Source organism: Pelodiscus sinensis, chromosome 8 (assembly GCF_049634645.1).
Source record: "Pelodiscus sinensis isolate JC-2024 chromosome 8, ASM4963464v1, whole genome shotgun sequence".
Taxonomy (NCBI): Eukaryota; Metazoa; Chordata; order Testudines; family Trionychidae; genus Pelodiscus; species Pelodiscus sinensis.
In genome coordinates, this window is record NC_134718.1 from 40,506,587 (window position 1) to 40,532,301 (window position 25,715).

The following is a 25,715-nucleotide window of genomic DNA, read 5'->3' on the forward strand; positions in this document are numbered from 1 at the left end:
TAGAACTGGTTAAAAGACAGGAAACAAAGGGTAGGAATAAATGGTAAATTTTCAGAATGGAGAGGGGTAACTAGTGGTGTCCTCCAAAGGTCAGTCCTAGGACCAATCCTGTTCAACTTATTCATAAATGATCTGGAGAACGGGGTAAGCAGTGAGGTGGTAAAGTTTGCAGATGATACCAAACTGTTTAGGATAGTCAAGACAGAAACAGACTGTGAGGGACTCCAAGAAGATCTCACCAAACTGAGTGACTGGGCAACAAAATGGCAAATGCAATTTAATGTGGAAAAGTGTAAAGTAATGCACATCAGGAAAAATAACCCCAACTATACATACAGTATGATGGGGGCTAATTTGGCTACGACAAATCAGGAAAGAGATCTTGGAGTTATCGTGGACAGTTCTCTGAAAACTTCCACACAGTGTGCAGTGGTGGTCAAAAAGGCAAATAGGATGCTAGGAATTATTAAGAAAGGGATAGAAAATAAGACCCAGAATATCTTACTGCCCTTGTATAAAACTATGGTACGCCCACATCTTGAATATTGTGTACAGATGTGGTCTCCTCACCTCAAAAAAGATATTTTGGCCTTGGAAAGGGTTCAGAAAAGGGCAACTAAAATGATTAGGGGTTTGGAACGGGTCCCATATGAGGAGAGGTTAAAGCGACTGGGACTTTTCAGTTTAGAAAAGAGGAGACTGAGGGGGGATATGATAGAGGTATATAAAATCATGAGTGGTGTGGAGAGGGCCGATAAAAAAAAGTTATTTATTCGTTCCCTAAATAGAAGAACTAGAGGACACCAAATGAAATTAATGGGTAGCAAGTTTAAAACTAATAAAAGAAAGTTCTTCACACAGCGTGTAGTCAACCTGTGGAACTCCTTGCCAGAGGAGGCTGTGAAGGCTAGGACTATAATAGAGTTTAAAGAGAAGCTAGATAATTTCATGGAGGGTAGGTCCATAAAAGGCTATTAGCCAGGAGATAAAATGGTGTCCTTGGCCTTTGTTTGTCAGAGGCTGGAGAGGGATGGCAGGAGACAAATCGCTTGATCATTGTCTTCGGTCCACCGATACTGGGCTAGATGGATCTTTGGTCTGACCCAGTACGGCTGTTCTTATGTTCTTCCAGTAGCCCCACTCTGATCATGTGAGCTACCCTTCCTCATCTCTTCTAACACCTCCCTCTACAAACCTGCCCTGCCTCTCTCCTCTGGTGCTAGTCCCTCCCCTGCAGGTGTCTGCCCTTCTGCTTCACCCACAGAATCCCCTGGCACCTGCACCTTCCCTCACCCCTGCACCCTCCTGATGCCTCCCCCTGCCCCCTTTTCCCTGATTCCCCCCCCCCCATCCCTCCCTGGAGTCGTCCCCCACACACACACTTGGGGGTGATCCCCAGGGACTGCTAATGAGTTCTGTGGCTTCCATGAGTAACCCCCACTACTGGGGCCACTGAGACCTGTCACAAGGGAGGCCCAGGGTGTTCTCCAGCTGGCTTGTGCAGGCTGCCCCAGAGGGTCCAGGTTGAGGGGCCTTGCCCATGCAGGGGAAGATCAAGGCCCTGGGTGGCCCTGGGTGGGAGTGGGAGGTGGACCTGGGAAGGTTTGTGGTAGAGGAGGAATTGGATTCCTGGCCAGACCTTGCCGCATGTGGCCGAGCAGACTGACCTCAGGGAAGTGCAGCCAGAAGCTCTGGCCCCAGCACCACCACTGGCTGCGTGGGGAGGGCGCATGATTCTGCCTCACATTGTGCTTCAGTTTCCGTGCCTGCCAAATGCTGCTGCAGGGCTCTGGCAATGGCGAGGGGCTCACCTGGAGCGCTCTGTTCCTTTAGGCGCGGCTGCATTGCCTGGCTCCGCCCCCTCGCTGCCAGCACTAGGCACACACTCGTGCACGGAGCCCCAACCTGGCTTGGCTCGAGGCAGGACATGCTTTCACTGCAGCTCCCTCTATGGCCTCCTGGGGCGGGCTCTGAGCCACAGGTCCCTGGCATGGGGGCATCTCCGCCAGGCCAGCCCGGGGCCGAGCCCACCGCGCAAAGAGCGGCCGCTGCAGCCCTGCCCAGCTAGCCACTAGCTCCGGCGTGGCATGGCCAGCGGCAAGACCCCGGGCTGTGGGGTCCTGGCACAGGGGGTGGCAGAGGGTTCCCTAGGAGTGGGGCCAGGAGTGCACTGGCTGCCAGCCCCGACCCCAGGAACCATCGAATAGTCCTGTTACCACAAAGATTTCATGCGGTTACATGGCTATTCAATTACCCAACACCTAACATCCCTACTCGTTACGTAGCATGTTGTAAAACTAGGCAAATATCTAATTGAGCTGATGTACCACAGGGTGAGGACCCAGGAAGTGCTCACTTGCACAAGAAGCTCCAGAAGATTGAAAGACAGGTGGTTTCCCTGCTAACAACTCCTACACCATCATCAAGTGACCAAGAAACATTTGTGAATCAGTATTTCTTGTTCTACACTCTGCCACACAATGGTTCCAGCAAGGGGATTATTGCTAGTCATACAAGATGCAGTGCAATAACAGGCCACTCAAGCTTCTGTGATGGGGGCGCGGAGGGGGGGGGAGGAGAATATGAATGCCTGTCTAGAAAAATTAAGGCAATACAGATAAACTGGAGTTGTAACTCCAAATGCCCATGCTGAAACAGTAGGATGGATCTTCCATGATGAAGAGTTCTACCCTGTGCTGAACATAGATACCAAAACATGGGGGTACTATTATATTGCACTTGTAAAACATCATCTAAAGCTGGGGAGAGGAGGGGGAAGGGAAAGGAATCAGTGAGTTTCTTTAATCAACTTTTATTATTGAGCTCATTATTTCCTCGATTTCAACACTAGAAATTCTCAGCCACAAGACCCGAGCCCCAATTAACACAATAATAAAAGAACCTCACTCTATATGAAAGTTCCGAATAGGCGTTGGATGGAAGGTAGCGGAGACGGAAGTGGCGTTTTTCTACACGAGCTGTTCCCCGCCAAAGCATTAGTTTAGGTTGCATTCACTCCCAAATCCGTATTATGGGGAAGCGAACCAAGTCTGCCCGAAGCACCCGTGCGCCAGAACTTGCAGCAGAGCTTTGCTTTGCTTTGTTCAGTCTGGACAGGCGTCTGCGTGCCGTGACGACCTGTTGCTTCCTCACAGAGGGAGTACAGGGGCGCCAGCTGGCGGAGACCGCAACGTAGATGGACGCGTGAATGGTTTACACGCTGGAGCAGCGGCTTGGGAAGAGGGCGCCACTCGCTCCGCGCCCACCGGGACGCAGGCCAAGCACCCGGGCAGACATTCGGGCTCTTTCTATTCGTGTCTCCCTCCTCCTCTGCTCCTGGCCGCTCCTCGCCCCCAGCAGGCTCAGCCTTCTCCCCGTCCCCCGCCCTGCTCCTCCACTCCGCACGCCCCCAGCCGGCACCTCCGCGGCTGCCCACCCGAGACGCGTCCCTCGCTCCGCCCCGCGCGGCTCCGGGTCCCTCTGCCAGGCAACTGGCCGGGTAAGGGCGGCAGCGGCGGCAGCAGCAGCCTCGCTGGGGCTTCCCGGCGCTACTGGGCCTGTGCAGCCGCTGTGCACATGCTCATCTGGGCATCTGCGGCGCCGGGGAGGGCAGCTCCTGGAGCAGGGCGGCGGGTCCCGGGCTCCGCAGCGGGGCTCGGCAGCCCCTAGCGGCCCGGCCGGGGCCAGTGGCAGGCAGCGGCGGCGTGGCTCCAAGGGCAGGCGGGCGACAGGCTGTGCCCCACTTAGTGTCCAATCAGAGCGTGCAGGGTGCGCGCGGAACAGGGCAGCAATGCGTAAACAAGCCTGGGAAAGTCCTCCGCCCCCCGCGCCGCTCCCTCGCACTCCGCTCCGCCGCGCGCTCCCCCGCCCGCCGGCCGGCTCCCGAGCGCCCTCGCGTTACCTGCCGCCCGCGCTCCCTCCCAGCTCAGGGCCTCTTGTGGCAAGGTAAGGGGCCCGTCTGCCCGGGGTGCGGGGGAGGAGGGGCCGGCAGGTGTCGTAACAAGTTGCTTAACGTGCCATTGCTGTTGAATCATGTTGCAGGGAAGAGCAGCCGCAGCCAGGCAGGAGAGATGTGACAGGGTCTCCAAGGGACCGCCGCAGAGAGCCACAGAGTAACTTTCTCCTTTATTTCCCTTTAATTAGAGAGCCTGCGTCAGTGCGGGCAGAGGCTGAACGAGCTGAGATTTCTGGCTGGAGAGAGGGGGAGAGAAAGAGAGACCATGAAATGTGTTTGGAAGAAGCAGCTGCAGTTTGTGATGCTTGTAGCTTCCTGCTGGGGACTTGCAGCAGCAGCAGCAGCACATTTGCTGTTGGGTAACAAGGTTTGCATTTGACTGCTGCGTGTGCTGCTTCTACCCAGGATTTTCCTAGCAAAGCGACTAGGTGGCTAGTTAGCGAGGAATAGGTTCTGGTCCACAGTAGTGTTCTTAGGGTAATTTTCTCTCGTTAACGCTCCGTGGCAGCGTGGTTGGCTTCCGTTTTGATTCGGTTGGATTATTATATAAGGAGAGACAAGAAGTCCTCTGTTGCATAGGGAGGTGTTCCTGTGCATTTTCCTCTCCAAGTAGTTGGGGATAGAGGGACTAGTCATGGCCCAAAGGATGTAGCCAGTGCAGAACTGGCAGACACACTTGTCTGAGTCCCCAGGCAAAACCAATGAGCTCTTCTTACACTATACAGTTGGGTGTGTTTTCCAAAGGTTGTGATGGAAATGAAATAGTCCTTTGTAGTTCCTCATTGCACACTTCCTTCCTCTTACTCTGTATATTTCTCACCTTAAAAAATAAATATTTGAGTAAAAAAGTTTTAAGAACTTGGTTTTTGCTTCATTCTTGAACATGTTTAGTACATTAGTATGATCTGGAGATGACAGTGAATCATCATCTCTTTGTAATAAGGGCTGGTTAATCATCTTTCACACACATGTCTATACACACACAATACATTGTTGTTGATAGTGAAAACTCAATGTCAGTTTCTGAAACTGTGGGAGGTGGGAAGAGGGAATAGAATGTACTTTGTGCTCAAAATCCCACCCAGGTTTCCTGAGGCTAGTTCTAGAATTGTGAAAGTCTTGCAACACTCAATTGTTTTATTCTTGGCATGGTCAGAAGAGATTGGATTGAATGGTAACCTGTGCCTTTATGGACTAACCAACCCTTGATTTACTATGTGACAATAATGATATTAAGATTGCCAATGTCTCATCATTGATACTAGGGGTGCAGGTCAAGAAGCACTACGTTATTTTTTCCTGTTCAAATCCAATTTAAAATATGAAATTCTATAGTTATAGATCTGTGAAACGTAAGCCAAGGACATTCTTTGCCAAACACAAAGGTTTTCAAAGGGGTTTTGATTGCATGCCAAAATATTGACATCTCAAAATAAAAGTGTATTCCAAGCATTCTGTATTTTGGGGAAAAGTTGAGCCAGTTTACTTAATAAATGTGAAACAGTTACACCCTTCCATAAACTAGAGTCTGATCCTGCTCCCTTTGAAGCTTCTATTTGGAATCACATTTGCATAATTCTAACTTTTCCTTGACTTCTGTCTGCGGTCATCTGTATGGAAGCAGTGTCACTATATTTACAAAAACAATTCCTCTCCTTACCTGCAGTCTGAATGCCACCCTCCATTCAAGAGTGGAACAGCCAAGTAAAGCATGGGAAAGTGCTATACATATTCAGGCACCTACAATCCAAAAACATAATATTATGTCAAGTAGTATGTGTGTGTGCATTTGACAGTCTCCATTGAAGCCCCCACTTTCTCTTCTGCTTGTCATATATCCTTTATCTCTATGGCCCTACCAGATTTATGGTACATTTTGATCAATTTCACAGTCATAGGATTTTAAAAATAATAAATTACATAATTTCAGCTATTTAAATCTTAAATGTTAGTTTTATAACTGTATTAGGTTCTCCTCCAAAATGGGGATGTCAGGGAGTTGCAAGGTTATTATTAGAGAGGTCGCAGTGTTGCCACTAGGGATGTAAGCAACTAGTTGACGATCCGCTAAGCAAAAGCTTACTGGATAGTCATCTAGTCCCTCGACTAATTGATTCCCCCCCCCCCCTTGCTGTCTATCAGAGGCAGCAAGTGGGAGGAGGAGGAGCGGGAGCTGGAGCTGGTGCTGGGGGGAGCTGGCTTAAAAGCTGGTTCCTCACATCATTGTCTCTGCACAGGGCAGGGGATGCAGAGGGGCAGCGGGGACTGGGCATGAGCTGGGAAATCAGCTGATTCCTGGCCCACTCCCGATCCCTACTGGCTCTTAACATATTAAAAGGCTGGAGCACAGCAGGGTTAGCTCCAAGGGCCAGGAGCTAACCCCTCTGTGGCTCCCCCGCTTAGCAACTAACCAACTATTCTATGGAAAATCCATCAACTAGTTGATTAAACTAAATTTAGCATCCCTAGTTGCCACTCTGTGCTGCTGCTGCTGACAGCAGTGCTGCCTTCAGAACTGGGCAGCTGGAGATTAGGGGCTTCTAGCTGGGAGCCCAGCTCTGAAGGCTGCGCCACTGCCAGCAGCAATGCAGAAGTAAGGATGCATGGCATGATATTTCTACCTTTACTTCTGTGCTGCTGCCTTCAGAGCTGTGCCCTTAGCCAGCAGCCACTACTCTCCTGCACCTCACTCTGGAGGCAGCAGTGCAGAGTTGGCATAGTATGGTATTGATACCCATAGCTCATCGCTGTGGCTAGCAGGATGATGTGTTCAGAGCTGGGAACTTGTCTAGCAAACACCACTCTCTGACTGTCCAGCTCTGAAGGCAGCAACACAGTAGTAAGGGTGGCATGGCATGGTCTTGCCATCCTTACTTCTGCACTGCAACTATTGAAGTGATGGCTTCAGAGCTGGGCTCCCAGCTGACCAACCACTGTTTCCTATTCACCCGGCTCTGAAGGGAGCACAGAAGTAAGGGTGGCAATATCATTACCCACTTACAATAACCTTGCAACCCCTCCTGCAGTCCACTTTTGAGTTGTGACTCCCAGTTAGAAAACCACTTGTTTACTCTGTGAAATCTGTATAGTTTAGGATCAAAGTGGTACAGGATGAACCTCTGTAAACCAGGACTCCCTGGTCCAGCAATATGTTCCAGGACCAGAGAGTCCTAGTACAGGGCTGGTGGCTAGGCTCCCTACAGCTGTGCTGCCAAGCACTTCCCAACAAGGCAGTCGGGTGCTGCCAGGAGCTTTGCATGCAGGGAGCTGGACTGGAGCTGGGCTGCCTGGCATAGCAGAGAAGAGGATGTGGGGGCCAGCAGGGCAGCAAGGCCAGCGGCTTGGGGGCAGCCAGTCCAGGGCTGAGGGAGCCAGTAGCAGAAGGGGCCAGATGTGAACTCCCCATGTCTGGCGCAGTCTCTCATCTGGGACCAGTCAGGTCCCAAGGGTGCCAGACCAGGGAGGGCGAACCTGTATAACAGACCCGATTTCACATGGGGGAGACGAGAGTTCATGCCCTGTGATGTGTTTTTCACAGCCATGAATTTAGTAGGGCCTTATTTATTTCATGTCTGCAGCTCTTCTGGAGAAGAGGCCAGGAAAGAAGTGGGCAGGGGAGAAAAGGTAGAGGAGTTGCACTGTATGCAAGAGAACAGTATGATAAGAACAGTTTCTTTGATAAGATAACGAGCCTTGTGGATAAGGGAGAAGCGGTGGATGTCATATACCTAGACTTTAGTAAGGCATTTGATACGGTCTCGCATGATATTCTTATTGATAAACTAGGCAAATATAACTTAGATAGGGCCACGATAAGGTGGGTGCATAATTGGCTGGATAACCGTAGTCAGAGAGTTGTTGTTAACGGTTCTAAATCCTGCTGGAAAGGGATAACAAGTGGAGTTCCTCAAGGGTCTGTTTTGGGACCCGTACTGTTCAATATCTTCATCAATGATGTAGATATTGGGATAGAGAGTACGCTTATTAAGTTTGCAGATGATACCAAACTGGGTGAGGTTGCGACTTCTTTGGAGGATAGGGACATCATTCAAAATGACCTTAGCAAGTTAGAGAAATGGTCAGAGGTAAACAGGATGAGGTTTAATAAAGAGAAATGCAAAGTGCTCCACTTAGGAAGGAACAATCAGTTCCATACATACAAGATGGGAAGCGACTGTCTAGGAAGGAGCATGGCGGAAAGGGATCTAGGGGTCATAGTGGACCACAAGTTGAATATGAGTCAACAGTGTGATGCTGTTGCAAAAAAAGCAAATATGATTCTAGGTTGTATCAACAGGTGTGTTGTAAGCAAAACTCGTGAAGTCATTCTGCCGCTCTACTCTGCACTAGTTAGGCCTCAGCTGGAGTACTGTGTCCAGTTCTGGGTGCCACATTTCAAGAAAGATGTGGAGAAATTGGAAAGGGTGCAGAGAAGAGCGACAAGAATGATTAAAGGTTTAGAGAACATGACCTATGAAGCCAGGCTTCATGAACTGGGCTTGTTTAGTTTGGAAAAAAGAAGATTAAGGGGGGACATGATAGCAGCTTTCAAATATCTAAAAGGGTGTCACAAGGAGGAAGGAGAAAATTTGTTCCTCTTGGTTTCTGAGGACAAGACAAGGAGTAATGGGCTTAAAGTGCAGCAGGGGAGGTTTAGATTGGACATTAGGAAAAAATTCCTAACTGTCAGGGTGGTCAAATATTGGAATAAATTGCCAAGGGAGGTGGTGGAATCTCCCTGTCTGGAGATATTTAAGAACAGGTTAGATAGACATCTGTCAGGGATGGTGTAGACGGAGCTTGGTCCTGCCTTGAGGGCGGGGGGCTGGACTCGATGACCTCTCGAGGTCCCTTCCAGTCCTATGATTCTATGATTCTATGATTACTCAGAGATCCAGCATAAAGTGGGAGAAAAGCCTATTGATAAGTCTTTGGATTAAGCTTAGAAGTGGGAGCAACAGGAGTGATATTGTGGTTGGTGTCTGCTATTGACCGTCGGATCAGGTCACCCGGGACCTGCACAGCAGTTTTAACCCTGGTCCCTTTGCAGCCTGGCCTTGTCAGCCTCCTTTGGAAGCCCCGGGTCCCGAACTTCCCACGAGCCACCGTCATGCTGCCAGGCTTGGCTCGGACACACCGGATGCACACAGCAGGCTGCCCCCACACGGAGCTCAAAGAATTCTCCGGCTTCGGTCACCCACGTGGGTGCAATTGATTGTCACCCCAAACTGCCAGGCCCTGCTTGCCTTGCGGGCTGCGAACTCCCACTTCCCAAGTGGCAAATTCTGCCCTTTGGCCAGACGGGGGCAGCACGGAGGGTCCAAGCCAAACCCTGTTTGCATGTTCCCCTCCCAACGCAGATTGGAATGTGTAAAATCCCACAGCTAGTAACAAATTATTGGGAGGGGCGGAAAGCAAATTGTGCCTTTGCCCTGGGCGCATAACATCCTCGCTAAGCCTCTGGAAGCAATGGTCTCTAGTTGCAGTGGCAGGGGTCTAGCTTGTATATAAGGAAAAAACTATTTTACTAGGAGAGTAGTGAAGCACTGGAATGGGTTACCTAGGGACATGGTAGATTCTCCATCACTAGAAGTTTTTTAAGTTTGACAAAGCCCTGACTAGGATGATTTATTTGGGATTGGTCCTGCGTTGGGCAGAGGGTTGGACTCAGTGACCTCCTGAGTTCTCTTCAACCCTATGATTCTGTGAAAGCAAAAATGTTCCTGGACAGGGTTGCTGTTAGTTTTCTATACGGTACTGTTAGTCGTGAGGGGTTATACCATCTTCTGTGTTCATACAGAGGAGAAGACAATGGCACTTCATAAATAAATTCTGTAGCAACAGACAGGTGGCTTATGTTCTTATGTTGGATGCAAAAAGACTAGGTTAATTCAGTATTTACTCTGACCATTTTTACCTCCAAAAGTCAGGAAGTTCAAAAGTTACTAAAACTTAGTCTGAATAGCAGTGGTAGCTCAGCAATATTGGACATACTAAACAAAAGTAGGTCCTTTTAAATTAATAAAGTATGCATCAGAACTAGGTTTGTAATATGACCAAGTTAACACAGAAGTGGAAAATTTAATATTGATAATTTAAACATACCAAACTAACACTGCACAAAGAGACAAAAAGAAGAAAACTCATGCTATTTGGGTATTATCTGGAACAAAAGTAGAATTGCACTTAAGAAAGAAAACTAGCAGTATAAATGGTCTATAAAACTAGCAGTATAAATGGTCTAGTTTTTTCCTTTTGTGCTCTGTGTTCACCATGGGCTTCAAAGTAAAATTCAGAGATTGTAAATTTAATTTTGCAGCCTGTAAAATACACAGAGTAAAGTGAGATGGAATGGCAGAGTGCCAAATGCTTTAAAGTAGAGCATAGCACCCTCTTTTTGATTGTTATATTCTACATAGCATAAACCAAGAATAATGGTAGTAAAGGCATGTGAGGGAGCAGATAAAGGGGAGCATCAGGTGACCTTTGAATCTTGTTGCTTTTGTCTTCTATGAAGTAAGAGTAGTTTTTACGGGGATATACACAGCGATAAACCAAACTTTAAATCAATCCCCTACTATCCCCACTTTTAAAAAAAATTGAGTATAAAGTATTAAATCTTGCTTATGAAGTATTAGATGTTATCAGTTGCTTCACAGACTATGCCATTGAAGGTTCATGCCAGTAGCACCTTCCAGTAAATCTCTTCCAGGTACCTAACACTGGAAATGAATAGTCAGCCTCCCAATTGGAAAAAATTAATGAGATACTTCCTCACCCTAGTTCCTGCTTTATAGACCCTTGCTAGACACATGCAGTGATCCAAAGCAAAGTTCAGACTACTGCGATAGAAAGCAACTCTACTGGAAACAAAACTAGTAAAATGCAATATTCCCCCTTTAACATTCTCCACAGAATACACATTAGTTTGTGGATCATTTGTCCAAAAACTCTGGAATAAAGATATATGTCGTCAATTCCTACATATTATGCAATGCATTATGTATATCTAAAATAGGTATAATTTCTTTTGATAGTTACAAATATAAATCAAAATAATGTAGGGTATGTCTACACTACCCTCCTAGTTCGAACTAGGAGGGTAATGTAGGCATACCGCACTTGAAAATGAAGCCCGGGATTTGAATTTCCCGGGCTTCATTTGCATAAGCGGGGCTCCGCCATTTTTAAATCCCCGCTTGTTCGAACCCTGTGCCGCGCGGCTACACGCGGCACGAACTAGGTAGTTCGAACTAGGCTTCCTAGTTCGAACTACCGTTACTCCTCGTGGAATGAGGAGTAACGGTAGTTCGAACTAGGAAGCCTAGTTCGAACTACCTAGTTTGTGCCGCGTGTAGCCGCGCGGCACAGTGTTCGAACAAGCGGGGATTTAAAAATGGCGGAGCCCCGCTTATGCAAATGAAGCCCAGGAAATTCAAATCCCGGGCTTAATTTGCAAGTGAGGTATGCCTACATTACCCCGCTAGTTCGAACTAGCGGGGTAGTGTAGACATACCCGTAGAGAGTAAAAGACCACTGTAACAACCTGCCACCTTTCCTTCTCCATTTATTTTATCGTTTCTGTTATTATGTCTTTTCTAACTTATTCCTGAGTTTCTGTGGTATTGGTGTCTTAACCATTTCCCTTGATAGTCTAGTCCTCTATTATGCTTTTTCTTAACTATTTTTTTCAGTGAGTGTAGTGGTTATGAAAAATGCCGGTTTGACAGCCTTTGAGGCTGAAGCCCTTTATCAACAGACGAGGTATAGCACAGGCAGCAGCCTCAATCATGTGCCAAGACAACTTTTAAGTGCAAGTATAGGGGAGGAATGGTGTTTTAATATCCATTCTTTGTCCTCTCTATGAAAATTGGCTATAAAGATACCTTTGTGATGGTTTTGTGATAATGAAGGATACATATTTTCACTGAACTATTGCTGCTACCAGCTCTTATTAAGTGTAAAATACTGAACAGCCCTCATATGGAAACAAATTTATTGTGACTATCGACCCAGTTCACATTTGATCTGGTAACTTAAAAGTGAAATGTTCATTTCCCATTACTAATTGCTTGGTGCAAAGTCAGAGGAGGGTTTTGTTGTTGTTGTTATTGTGTAATGGGCTTCCTTAGGTTTAGTATAGAATTGCATAAGCTGTACAATTATTTTTAACTGAGCAGAACTCTTAGCAATTTCATATCACTTAGTTTTAAAATGTGGAATTGAATTTGAACTAACTTCTTAAATTTCTTTATCTTAAGTTCCATCACTCCAGACTAGAAGCTTTCACTCTTTCCAACAAGCTGATATTGGCAGCTTAGTGACAAATTTGCACTGGCTGACATCTTATGCCCCTTCACTGATATCAGTGAAGTTTACAGAGTATAATTCAACTGCAGAATTTTGCCCTTCAAAAGTTCTTAAAGTTCTGAATTCCACTCATTTCAGCCAGTTTGGTCTCTCCTGCACCAGATACTACAAGGAGTAATGGAAGACATATTAAACTGAACTTGCAAGCAGCTTTCTTAGTTCTTTGTCCAGCGGTTTGTTTTTCAATGAAGAATCTTAAGAACAGAAAGGGAGATAAATATCCATGTTTCAACCATTGTAATATACCCTTTTGCCTTAAGCACAATGATAATCGTATTTGCCCAAAAGGTACTAAGGCGGAGACTCAAAAAGAAAAGGGCTTCCTTCTCAGCGGGGCTTGAAAATTTGTACATGGAAGCTACTGGGAGTTGTTCAGCTCTCAGAGTACTGAATCCTCAGAAGTTAAGATATTGTTTCCTAATTCACCCATACTCTGTAGTCCACACCAGCAATCTTTTCATCCACATGTGTGTTTTTCTAATTGTTGGTCACCTATAAAGTATTTTCTAACAACTTATAGTTTGTCAATTAGGTATTGCTGTAATAATACATTTTTTAAAAGGACTCTCGATTTAGGATTTTGCCAAAATCTTCTAAAAACAAACCAAACCCCATGCCATTTTACTTCAGGGATAATAGAGTATTCTCCCTAAGCACCAGAGCATGACATAAGACAAGTAGTATTAAACAAATTGTCAGTAACAAGAATGAAGAGGAATAACAAGTAAGCCTAAATTTTGCTCTTGATTATATGTGTTAAGCTCCAGCAACCCCATGGAGTTGCCGTTGCTGCGACTGCCCCTGCCGGCTCCTGTGTGGGGGTAGGGAATCAACAGCCCTGCGTGGGGGGCCCAGCGGGGCTGGAGCAGCCCTCCACCAACAGCCGGGCAGTGGGGGAGGGGGTTGCTCCTGGTTACCAGTTAACCGATATCCAGTAAGCATCACCTGTTAAGGATGATGCTTTCTCAGTAACCATTGAACTGGATATCCATTGGCATCCCTATCAGAGGTGGCTCTGGGATGAGTCCGGGGGAATGGGCTACAGTGCAGGGGAGTGCAGGCTCTAAGAAGGCATTTGGGTACAGGAGGAGGCTCAATACTGGGACAGAGGGTTTGAGGTGCGGGAGGGGATTAAGGGTGTGGACTGGGCAATGTTTATCTCGGGCAGCTCCCAAATGGAGGTGCAGTGGGGTTAAGGCAGGCTCCCCGTCTGCCCTGGCTCCATGAAGCTCCCAGAAGCAGCCAACATGTCTCTGCCGCTCTATGAGGGGCAGGTGACTCCACACAATGCCCTTGACAGTGGCGTAGTGGGGGAAGGCGGGGGGCAGTTGCCCCCGGGCACCACGCTAGGGGGGCACCAATTTAGTCCCCCTCCACTCCCCCTGTCAGCTCAGCTTGCCTGCTCCTCCTCCACCCGACACCACTGGCTGGAGCCTCCTTCCTGCCTCTCCGCTCTTAGCTCCATCCTCCTCCATCTCCAACTGTGGGTTAATGTGTGCGGGGGCCTGGCCCCAAACTGAAGGGGGCGGGGGAAGATGTGGTACAAGCGTCCCCTCTCCTCCCAGAGTTGGGCTCAGCCATGCACCAGGTTGGGGCCCTGCCACGTTGCGGCAGCAGGGAAGGGAGGGGTCACACATTTTGCATTTGCCCCCGGGCGCATAACACCCTCGCTGTGCCTCTGGTCCTTGCCCACATGTGCTGCCCCCGCAGCTCACTTTGGCTGCTGTTCCCGCCAGTTGGAGCTGAGGAATCAACACTCAGGGCAAGGACAGCATATGGAGAGCCCCTGCCTCCCTCTCAGGCACATGTCAGCTGCTTCTGACATGTGATCCAGTGGAGCTATCTCATGCAAAGACATAAAGCCATTGAGGTTTCTTGGTGGAGCAGAACAGAAGTGATTTCTTTTTATATTTTAAGATGGTGTATTCTTGTACAGATTAAACTTCTCCAATCAGGCACCCTCACATTAATTGGTTGGCTGGTTAATCTTCATGTTTAACTGGTTAACCAAGTAAGCAGGATTTTACATCCCCTACTGCTTGCTGGGCTCTTAGAAGACACCAAAGGGTAAATTAGAGCTAAATAACAGCACAGTCCCTGCAGCTGGATGTTACATATATATAATTAATTATATTTATTATTAATTTTGATATTGTGGTAGTGCATAGTAATTTCAGTCAGGATCAAGACTTCCTTAAAAGCTGGAATTTTTGAAATGGCTTCTACCTTAATAATAAAATGCCATATTGTTGAGGTGGCATTTCAGTACTAGTTAGCCAACTATCAGATCAGACAGCCATATGAGATGAGTTCTTTTTTTTTTTATCGAGTTGGAATAGTAAGGGTGTTACGAATGAGTGGCTGATTTACTGGAAATGAGGCAAGAGGATAAGAGTCCCAGGACTCCCATACAGAAACAGCACTACTAGTTAGTGCAAGTGTAATGACATTATTCACCAGAGAAGGAAAACAGCATCATGATATCATCCAGATGCTGGTTTAATGCCAGAAAATCATGGCTTTTATTCACTGCTAAGGATCAACTCTTGGAAATCTAGTCATAGTGAAGGAATAGTTAGATCAATTGTTCTCCATATCTGCTGAAGATAGGACAGGTAGTAATGAGGCTTAATTTGCAGCCTGAGCCCTGGTCTACACTAGGACTTTATTTTGAAATAACCCCCCAAGGTCAAATGTATAAGCAGAGCATCCACGCTACCAAGCCCGTTATTTTGAAATAATGGGCCATGGAATTAGAAATCTGTACTCTTGCTTTTCATCAGGAGTAACACAAATTCCAAACTAGTTATTTCAAAATAATGGCAGTGTGGACACTCCGGGACTGCTATTTCGAACTAATTACTCCTCAGACTAATTCAAACTAATTACTCCCCAGTGCTTCAGCTCTAAGTCCAAGGTAGCGTGTCCACATTAACAGAGCCTGCCTCGGACTACTTTCGATGCTTCCCCATAGTGAAGAAACACTAGTTTGAATTTGTTAAATCGGGAGTTCTTAAGTCAATTTAGTAATTTCTAAAGAGTTTTCCTAGTGTAGACATAACCTGAGAGACTTAGGCCATGTTAGGATGCTAGGATGTTAGAAAAATCTTTCTCATTATATGGCTAAAGATCTGAAATAGGGCTTACAAGAAAAGTTGTAGACGCCCCATCACTGGAGGTTTTTAAGTTTGGACAAACACCTGTGAAGTAGGGGTATGAACGACAAGTCGAGTACCCGATAAACAAATGCTTATCAGATAGTCAACAGGCTAGTTGACTAATCCCCCACCCTTGCTGCCTCTATTAGAAAGAGGCAGCAAGGGGGAAAAGAGATGGGATACTTCAAAGCAGCAGTGCCATATGGAGACTGGGGCCAGACTCCGGGCTCTATGTGGCTCTGTCTCTTTGAAACACTGCATGCAGTCTGGGGCCAGCTTTTTCAAGTGTATATTTACAGAGAGCAGTGGAAGCTTGCATATGCATCTGAAATAAAATACACATGCACAAGTGCAATGCTTGATGTCTTATATATGTGTGCATTTGAAATCCCCTGGAGATGTGTGCACTTTTCTGTGTAAGATCTTTTGAAAATTTGGACCATAATTTGTATTGGTTGTAACACTGAATATGATCCAAAAGTTTCACAAGAAATTGTCCATTGAATTCAGAGGGAGGCTGGACTTTAGTAATTCTTTATTGGTTAAATGGAGCTTTTCTATAACATCTGGCTTTGCTCAAAGTTTCAAGAGTAATTTTCCATTCAAACTAATGGTGCCTTCCTACTGAAACTGTACCGGTTAAAAAAAAAAAATCTGAGTTGTCTCATTTCATTCAAACTGAGGTGAATTCTGCATGCAGTTAGAACCCTATGACAGCTTCTACAAACTTTTTTTGGGAGGAGGAAGGGTCTTTTTACTCAGGGTTGGCGCAATATCTATTTCTATCTCCTACAGGCAAACTGGGAGAACCTACTTCCTTTAGCCTGGTCACATACAGGCAGTCCCCGGGTTACGTACAAGATAGGGACTGTAGGTTTGTTCTTAAGTTGAATTTGTATGCAAATCGGAACTGGTACATATTGTAGGGGAAACTCTAGCCAAACATTTCCCCAGAGCTCAGTTTTAATCTCCCACACCTCACTTCCCTCAGTCCTTTATTCTCAAGCTGAGGTGTCTGCTGAGAAAAGCCGCTCTGCGTCTCCCTGGTCTGCTGGGGGGAGGGGGGCACTAGCTTCGCGTCTCCCTGGTCTGCTGGGGGGAAGCAGCTAGTGCGGGGTTGCCTCACCCCATTTGTAAGTAGGGATCCGATGTAAGTCGGATCCATGTAACCCGGGGACTGCCTGTACTCTTTAAAGTAACCATTATTCTATCAAGGTAGAGGCAATCAATCTTAACGATTTCTTGATTGATCCTAAAGCATATTACAAATAGGGTTTCTGAAATACATGACCAGTAGTGCAAGCGACTGCATGTACACACTAACGTCAGTTTATATAATAATATCAACCAGAATACATACATTTTACGTAGAGATTTCTAAGTGGTCACATATGTGATGCAGTCCCTCTCTGAGGCATGATTATGTCACTCATGATACATAGTAACTCATTTTTGGTGTTATTCTGAACAGTTCTGCTGGGGTGAGTTTAATTTTTTTCAAGTGCTGGTATGACAAGCATATTTTCCTATAATTGTGTATGAGGCATATGGGAAATTGATTGCGTCTTTCATTAGCTGCAATGTTCCTCAATAACTTGAGGTTTTTCATTGGCGTGATTTCCTTTGTGGCCATTCTAATCACAAATATTACAGAAGAGAAAAAGTGGGGGACCTAGGGAAACATTACACAGAATAGTAGTGAAAGATGCTGTCAGGACTGATCCCCACTGTGGCACTCCGAGTGCAGAAGGTGGTGGCCTGTAAAGACTAAATACCTTGCCACTACAGGCACTGGTTACAAAAACTTCCCCCAGGATCACAAATGCACAGATTTGGGTGGGGGGGGGGAAGGGGGTTGCTTCCACTATTAAGTGATTTTTAATAGTGGCAAACACTTGAATTCTCCTAAAACCGGGGGCAAACACTTGGGCTGTGTCTACACTGGCAAGTTATTCCGGAAAATCAGCCACTTTTCTGGAAAAACTTGCCAGCTGTCTACACTGGCCGCTTGAATTTCCGGAAAAGCACTGACCATCTAATGTAAAATCATCAGTGCTTTTCCGGAAAAACTATGCTGCTCCCGTTCAGGCAAAAGTCTTTTTCCGGAAAACTGTTCCGGAAAAGGGCCAGTGTAGACAGCACAGTAGTGTTTTCTGCAAAATAGCCCCGATTGCGAAAATGACGATTGGGGCTTTTTTGTGGAAAAGCACGTCTAGATTGGCCACGGACGCTTTTCTGGAAAAAGTGCTTTTCTGGAAAAGCGTCTTGCCAATCTAGACGCGCTTTTCCGGAAATGCTTTTAACAGAAAACTTTTCCGTTAAAAGCATTTCCGGAAAATCATGCCAGTGTAGACGTAGCCTTGAATTCTCCTCCAGGGATAACCCCAACCTCTTCTGCCACAAGATCATATCTGAAGGAGAAGTGGTTGGATCAGAGCTCTGATTCTGAGGGTCTGTATTGGAGTTGGAGGGAACCAATGGATAAGCGAGTGGGGAGCTTATGAGGACCTGAAACAGGGCAGGGAGTTGGATATGGAAATGAGGGGTCGGAGGGGAGCTAAAAAGCCTTGGAGGGATAATGGGATCAGGGCTGGGAGAGGAGAAGGCTGGGCTGAAGGAAACTGGAGGAAGGTTGAGGGAGAGCTGGATCCAAACAAGAGGCTTTAGAGACACTGAGCAATGTTTCCTCTAATTTTTTTCCATTCATATGTGGAATAAAGTTTATGTGGACCAAGGCATGTGCAGATGTGCACCACCAATATAAACACATGCTGCCAGCTGTGGGTACTCTGCTAATCATTTGGTCATGATTTGAATCTCTCCTGGATGGCTGCCCAAATGCTGTGCCTCTGGACCAGAGAGTCCTGATGACTAGAAGCTGGGGCCAGCTGGGAGTCTGGTGGTGGAGGGCTGGGAACAGAGTCAGTCTGCAGCTGGGAGTAGAGCCAAAGCTTGGCTGGGAGCTGAGATGGAGCCTGGCCATGGGGCTGTGAGCTGCCTAGTGGCTGGGGCCAATAGCAGGATCAGCAGCTGTGAGGCTTGTGGTCCTTGGGGAGAGGCCGACAGCAGAAGGGCTGGAATTGACGTAGCCTGGGAGAGTGCTGTATCAGGGAGGTCCAACCTGTATTAAGTTAAAAGAACTTTAAGGTTGTAAAGTGATGCCCTCCAAATTCCAGAGTTAAGGGTGCCCATGCAACCTTAATGTAGCCTCCTGTGTGTATACATTATGATACAGCCATTAATTACATGATTCCATGATATTTTTCCTCAGTCATGGGAGTTAATCAGCATTGTGCAGTGAATGAGGCTTGCCTGTAGGACCCCTGCCTTGTTTACTGAAAAAGCTAGACTATATATGGTATAAGATTGCAGGAGGACAAAGGAAACTCCCATGTTTGAGGCAGTTGAATGCCACCCTTGGAAGGTTGAATTCTCTTCAGGACTCTACCAAAGAATCACTAAGGGATGGTAGGCAAATCATGTAAAAGACACTGTTGCGTTGACCACTATGGGTGTGTCTAGACTACATGGCTCCGTCAACAGAGCCATGTAAAGTATAGTCAACCTGATATAGTCAATGAAGCGGGGATTTAAATAATCCCCGCTTCATTAAAATAAAAATGGCTGCCGCGCTGTGCCGACAATCAGCTGATCCGGCACAGCGCAGCAGTCTAGACACGGCGCGGTTGACAAGGGAAGCCTTTGTCGACCGCTCCTGTAAACTTCGTTTCATGAGGCATAAGGGAGCGATCGACAAAGGCTTCCCTTGTCGACCGCGCCGCGTCTAGACTGCCGCGCTGTGCCAGATCAGCTGATTGTCGGTACAGCGCGGTGGCCATTTTTATTTTAATGAAGCGGGGATTATTTAAGTCCTCGCTTCATTGATTATGTTGGGTAAACTACTTTACATGGCTCCGTCGACGGAGCCATGTAGTCTAGACACACCCTAACTGTGTATTCCTGTTTCCTGGGTGCCCAACAGGAGACACTTTAGAGCCGGGTTTGTAGAAGTTTTAAGTGCTCATGTTTGCCACATGAGTCAAAGTAAGCTGTGGTTTGAATATATGTGCAATGGGACTCGTGTTGTGGAAGCCCTGACTTTTCAGCTTCACTAACTTTGCAGCCTCTGCAGGAATGCTCTCTAGGAACCCCACCAAGTACGCACACATTCGTCGCTGGTTCTGTACCAAATATGGAAGCAAATTTGTTCAAGTGGCTAAACAATGCATGGGAACCTACCTACTGGCTGGATAGCCATCATTCTAAGTTAACAGGCTACTGAACTTTAATCAGTTAATTATGAGTGGCAGGAAATAGACTGTATAGATTTATATTGGGATTAGTGAGTGACATATGCATCTATTAAATAGGTTTCAGTTTAAAAATATTTTGCTGTGCATGCTAAATATATTTTTGTGTTCTTTTGGTATATTTGTGTTTTAAATGTTTCATCCTTGTCCTTCCCCCCTCCTGCAGTTGTGGCATTTTTTTTTTTTGTATGAAGAGTTTTATTTTTTCCTTAATCATTTTGTTCTTTTCCTTTGCATGTTTCTGGTTGTCTTGGAAGGATGATAAAAACTCCAGGTAGAAGATAAATTAAAGAATCAGAAGAAATTTGAGTGTACACAAAAGAAACAAGGAAGACTCCTGGAGCAGAATCTAGAGTACAAGTTCTGGTATGAAACTAGAAATATTTTTGTTGGATTTTAGGACAGTGTCTACTTTGGAAGGGAAACTTGAGCTAATATAGAGCACAATTTGTAAAACAGCTCTCCTTTGTCTACATTTGCCAGGCAGCGTGTTGAAATCATTCTTACTGGAAGGACATTATTTAAATATGATCCTGACTAACATAGTATTGCTTCTATTGAACATAGGGCCTATTCCTCTTCAAGTTTGAAGTCATAGGTTGCATAGTGTCTTGATTCCTTATGTATAGTAGTAACATTACCTTCTAACATTAGGTTTTGAATAGGGGTATTTCATTTCGATCAATCAGCTAATCCAGAGTTGATGGAATTTCCATTAACTTCTTGATTAGTCAATAAGGGGTTGGGTGGGGCGCTCGCTATCCAGCTGCGGCTTTGTCTTTTAAATGTAGTAAGAGCCTGGGGCTTGAATCCCCACTCGCCCCAGGTTCCTGCTGTGCTGCCTCTGCCTTTGAAATGTAGCAAGAGCCCCAGGGAGTTCTTCCTACATTTAAAAGGCAGAGGCAGAGCAGTCCCCACTGGCGCCATTTCCTGCTGCACCTTTGCCTTCCCTGCCATCCCTCCCCTCCCCCCAGATGGTGCTAAGGGGAACCAGCTTTTAAACCGGCTTCCCCCTGCACCTGCTCCTGCTCCTGCCCCCTTACTGCCTCTGATACAGAGGCAGCAAGGTGGGGAGAAGCAACTAGTTGAGTAGTGATTTGACTACCCGATAAACCCTATGATTTTCGGGTAATCAGTTAGTCGACTAGTCGCTTACATCTCTAGTTTTGAAAAGACATTGTTAGAAATATGGAAAAAATAATTGAAGTCAGTAATTGCATAACTTTCTCTGAAAATATTATGAGGCACATTACCTTTCAAAAATCAGAGTGTATTGCAATATGCATTCTCCACAATATTGATCAGTTAAATATTGCTATAATTATGTATTCAAAGATAATAGAGAGCACTTGAAAATCATTGCATCTGTTTTTAAGCAAATTTAAGCAACTAAGCAGATAGTTAAACAATGATATTTATACGCAAATAGGTTTATTTAGGACCTGTTGAATATTGAGTGTTATTTAAAATTATACAAGGGAATTGGGTATTATACATCCAACACTGATCTAGAGGGGACGAGATTTCTCAAAGTGGTCTGCAGATGCACTCTGAGAAAGCTGCTAACTGGCCACTCCCATTTCTTTATTTACCAGCTCTGCAGCCACAGAGTCTCACGGCTCCCATTGGCTACAGTTTGCCGATTGCAGCCAGGGGGCGCCATGGGAAGCAGCAGCCTGGTCCCCGCAGTTCCCCTTAGCTGCAAATGGTGAACGGGAGCCAATGTGAGCCCTGAGGGTGCACATACCATTTTGAGAAACACTGCTCTAGATGTAAAGCCAAAAGGAGGCTGAATTATTTATTTATGACTGAAAAAAAGAACATATTGGCATACTGTTGTAATCTAAATAATCCTATCTGAGTTTCACCTACCAGAGTCTCTGGTCCTGTGCTCCCATTGAAATCACTGATGAAATTTACACTGAATTAAGGCCGTGGTTCCCAACATGTTTTATACCAGGGACTAACAAACCCATTCACAAACTTTTGGCAAACTGGTAACATTTTATTTACATATTTGCATATTCATTATGCAAATGAATATTTAAATATGCAAATAAAATGTTACCGGTCTGCCAAAAGTTTGTGAATGGGTTGCCAGTCTGCGGTATAAAAAGCTCCTGCCTCAAGAGCCCCCAGAGCCAGCCATAATCCTTAGAGTTCCTCACCCCTCCACTACCCCACCAGCACCAGCCACTGACCCGGAGTCACCTGTACCCAAACCTCTCCAGTGCCAGCCTCTTTCCCTCAGAGTTCCCTAGTGCCAGACCCCCTGCCCCAAACACTTCAGTGCCAGCCTCCTGTTTCCAGAGATCCACTACATTGAACCCCACAAATTCCCCCATTCCAGCCCCCAATATTAGCCCTGTCCCCAGTGTAAGCCCTCCCCCCCCCCACCTCCCTCTCTACTAGCCCCACCCCCAGAGCCCTCCAGTGCTAGCTCTCCATCCTGGGTGTCACAGTGCCCCTACCTCTTAGATCCCCCCACCCTCATAGCCCTCCAATGCCTCCATGCCTGTCTCATCCCTTTCACTTAGCCCTGCTGCTACCTCCCAGCTGCCAGCTGAGTGCAGAGCACTTCTCTGCATGGCAGGAGGGCAGCATGGCGCCCACAGCATGCTGGGCCCCTGCTGAGCAGAGCTGCAGCACTTGACTGAGGCCAAGCACCATCTGAAGCCTGGCTGCCACAGTGCTCAGCTGAGGCCAAGGGCCGCGTGGCCCCTGCTGAGCGCCGCACCAGCTGGGCTCGACGCAGCGTTTAGCCCCAGCCAAGCGCTGCAGCTGCCTATCACGTGGTCCCACCAGCAAGGCCGCTGGAGCTGTAGCCAGGTCCATGGTGTGGCTGCCCCAGTAGGACTGGCAGTTGGGAACCACTGAATTAGGGACCAAAGTTTGCTTTGTTATAGCAATGTTGGGAAAATATGTAGATTTAAATGCTCTATACCTGTGAACCTGAAATCAGCAAGAAAGGGGGGCATTACTGGTGAAATTGGGTTTTGTCATAAGTATGTAAGACATACTAAGGAAAGTTTAGACTCACTAAAGGGATTTAGCAACGCTGTAATGAGAAAAAGGACATTTTTATGACTTATTGTTGTTTCCATAACTTCACTGTTTAAAGTGTAAGACTAGCCCCCTTTGCATTTCAAGTTGTCTGCTAGAGTCAGTCACTCCTCATTCAGGGTATGTCTACACTGCAAAGTTAATTCAAGCTAACAGCCGTTAGTACGAACTAACATTCATAGGCGCTACACAGGCAAACCGCTGGTTCGAACTTAATTCGAACTAGCGGAGCACTTAATTCGAACTAGGTAAACCTCATTCTACAAGGACTAACGCCTAGTTCGAATTAACTAGTTCGAATTAAGGGCTGTGTAGCCACTTAATTCGAACTAGTGGGAGGCTAGCCCTTCCCCGCTTGCCCTGGTGGCCACTCTGGGCACCACCAGGGAAACTCGTTTGCCCCCCTCCCGGCCCTGGAGCCCTTAAAGGGGCGCGGTCTGGCTATGGTGCCCGTGCCAGGTGTAAGCCTGCCAGCACTCAGCCAACAGACCCTGCACCTGGCACGGCACGAACCAGCCACCCGCTGCCACCCAGCCCTCCGCCTCTTCCCGGGACCAGGCTGGCAGCTCCCGGGAGCCTGCCCAGGTCTTTATGCACCCTCTCCACACCACTCATGCTTTTATAGACCTCTATCATATCCCCCCTCAGTCTTGTCTTTTCTAAGCTGAAAAGTTCCAGTCTCTTTAGCCTCTCTTCATATGGGACCTGTTCCAAACCCCTGATCATTTGAGTTGCCCTCCCTTCTCCCACCCTCTCTCTTCTCCTCTCCCACCTCCTTTTCCCAGTCTCCCCGAGTTTTGTTCAATAAAGAGAGTTTCTATTTTTGAACACACGTGTCCTTTATTTTGTACATCAGGAAGGGGGGCTAGGGAGGGGTAAGTGGAAGGAGGTGAGGGAGGAATGGGGTACGAGCCCCTGATGGGGAGGACTGGGGTGGCTCTGCAGGCTCCTTGGGGTGGAAGCTCTCCTGCAGCCCCCCGATTGACCCCGCCCCCGGATGGCAGCCTGCGGCAAGTGCAGCCGGGCTGATGGCCGAGTGCTGTGATGTGCCGAGTGTGGGCACTCAGGGCACTCCAAGCCAGGACTGCTTTGCAAGCGGGGAACCCCTGAGAACTGTCTGTCCGGGGTGGGGGTCGTGTCCCTTTAAGCACAGCCCTCGGCTAGCCTGAGGCAGCAGCTCCACGCTCTAAGTCCTAATCTGATGCCCTGCCGGCACTGCTTCCGGCCATTCTTAACCTCGGTTCAGGGTCCACTCTATGTGGACATGCTAGTTCGAATTAGCAAAATGCTAATTCGAACTAGTTTTTAGGTCTAGATGCACTAGTTCGAATTAGCTTAGTTCAAATTAACTAATTCAAATTAAGTTAATTCGAATTAGTGCTGTAGTGTAGACATGCCCTCAGAAAGTGCTTGTTTTTCAGCCCAGTTTGGAGAGCTGAGGAGGTTAGATCTAGACTGGAAATAAAGCTTCTTTTCTGGTTTCAAATGTTTGCTTACTTTGTTTAATCTTTCTGATCAAAAATCTCAATAGGGTAGCATTGCATAGCTTCCTGACATACTACAGATTATCTAGATCTATCCTTCTATGCTCTTAAATAAGAACACTTATGTAGTATCTATTGATCAAAACTGGAGGTTTGCCCTAACTGTTAGATGCCAAGCAGAATTCTAGCCGTGGCATTTTGTACCAGCTAAGGTCTGTTAATGGCATGCAGGGGAAAACAGCATAAAAGGGCCCTACAACAATAGTCTAAACAAGATGACACAAAGGTCTGAATAAAGAACTGTGCGTCAGCATAAATGAAGTGGAGATGTAATCTGGCAATATTCCTAAGGCAATATAATGGAGATTTTCATACAACAGACATTTCATTCAAATGTTAGACTAGACTTTATTTGAAATTGCTAAATTGCAAATCCTGGGGGGAATGCAATTTAAAAGGAGATGGAGAACAAAGACAGAATTAAGAAGTGAGTGATTTTAGCTGGTATTTATATATAGGGTTGCCAGTTGATTTCAACAAAAATACTGGACACACTTGACATTACATCACAGCCTACATTACATCTTAGTTAGAAAATACTGGACATTTATATTTTCTCATTTATATTTTCTCAATTTGTTTCCTGAACAGAAAGCTCAAATGCTGGACTGTCCGGTTCAAAACTGGACACCTGGCAACCCTACTTATATCACTCAAACCCTGTTTTCTTGCATTAAATTGTAAAGAATATCTAAATATGCCTTGACAATTTTTAGGCATTCACAATAGATGTAGCAAGAAAAATCTGAGGACAATTTTAAGATGAATCATTGTGTTTCCATTGTATAAATTAAACACCATAGTGATAGATCAGTTCACTTAGTAGTAGTTTGTTCATAAAGGGCACCTGGAACAGCATAGTGAAACTTTTGTGATAATATACGTAATAGAAGATCAGAATCATTCTAAGAGGCAACCTGATTGTTAAGAGTAAATAGAAGCCTAATTAAATACAGCAATGTGTTCCAAAGATCGCTAGATGCCCTATCATTATAATCAGCGCTCAAAAATGTCCCACTTATTTCAGCAGGTAATTTTGAAAAGGCAGAATGCTCAGCCTCTGGTTGTGGGAACAGGAATTTAAATTGCTTGGCAATAATCCCTCTGACCATTTTGGATGGGGATGGGCAATAATTTTTGAAGCGGGGGGCCACTTCAACAATTTTGAAAGTGGTTGCAGAGCACCTCGGATGGGGCAGGGCTTCCGATGGAAGGGGCAGGGCCTTTAAATAGAAAGAAGTGAAAGGGCTTGCGCCTCCCAGGACTGCAGCTCCCAGGCAATGTGGCGGGGCCAGAAGCTGTGAGCACTTCCAAT

At 46.4% G+C, this 25,715-nt stretch overlaps 1 protein-coding gene and 1 long non-coding RNA gene across 4 annotated transcripts in view; one reads left to right on the forward strand and one right to left on the reverse strand.

The window, feature by feature from the left end:
• Positions 1-3,962, reverse strand: part of LOC142830410 (uncharacterized) — a 51,061-nt gene extending 47,099 nt beyond the window's left edge. The window contains exon 1 of one of the 2 annotated variants that reach the window (XR_012905628.1): positions 3,902-3,962. This is a non-coding gene — a long non-coding RNA (uncharacterized LOC142830410). The remainder of the gene's footprint in view (positions 1-3,901) is intronic. The other variant, XR_012905627.1, reaches the window with a different exon arrangement.
• PCGF5 (polycomb group ring finger 5) overlaps positions 3,548-25,715 on the forward strand; it is a 122,784-nt gene continuing 100,616 nt past the window's right edge. The window contains exons 1-2 of one of the 2 annotated variants that reach the window (XM_025181858.2): positions 3,548-3,945; positions 20,051-20,159. The gene's annotated coding sequence lies outside the window, so the exon portion shown is untranslated. The remainder of the gene's footprint in view (positions 3,946-20,050; positions 20,160-25,715) is intronic. The other variant, XM_025181859.2, reaches the window with a different exon arrangement.